Below are 522 nucleotides of genomic sequence, written 5' to 3'. Positions count from 1 at the left end.
AATAATAATAATAATTTTATTTATTTAATAATATATAATAATAATAAATATATCAATATAAATTAATTATTATTTGTATGTCGCCATAATTGATTTTAATCATTTCTATTTCGTCGATTTCCATCTCCTCCTCCTCCTCCTCTTCTTCTTCAGACTCCTCCATACTGCTAAGGTTAGTTACTTCTATATATTCTGAAATCAAATATAAAACTAATTTTAATTGTTTTATATACACAGAAAAATTAAAAATTTAATGTGAAATTATTTGTGCTTTCTTACCATTATCCTCCTCTCTCTCATCGACAGTTTCATCGTCTATTTCTACTTCCTCCTCCTCCTCTTCACTGCTAAGATTAATTACTTCTATATGTTCTGAAATCAAATATAAAATTAATTTAACGCTTTTATATACAGAAAAATTAAAAATTTTATGTGAAATTATTTATGCTTTCTTACCATTATCCTCCTCTCTCATCGACAGTTTCAACGTCTATTTCTACTTCTTCCTCCTCTTCTTCAGAT

Source organism: Odontomachus brunneus, unplaced genomic scaffold (assembly GCF_010583005.1).
Source record: "Odontomachus brunneus isolate Ranch 3 - 2012 unplaced genomic scaffold, Obru_v1 Obru_scaffold_260, whole genome shotgun sequence".
NCBI lineage: Eukaryota > Metazoa > Arthropoda > Insecta > Hymenoptera > Formicidae > Odontomachus > Odontomachus brunneus.
The sequence above is the reverse complement of the archived record's forward strand: the minus strand, read 5'-3'. Positions refer to the sequence as shown.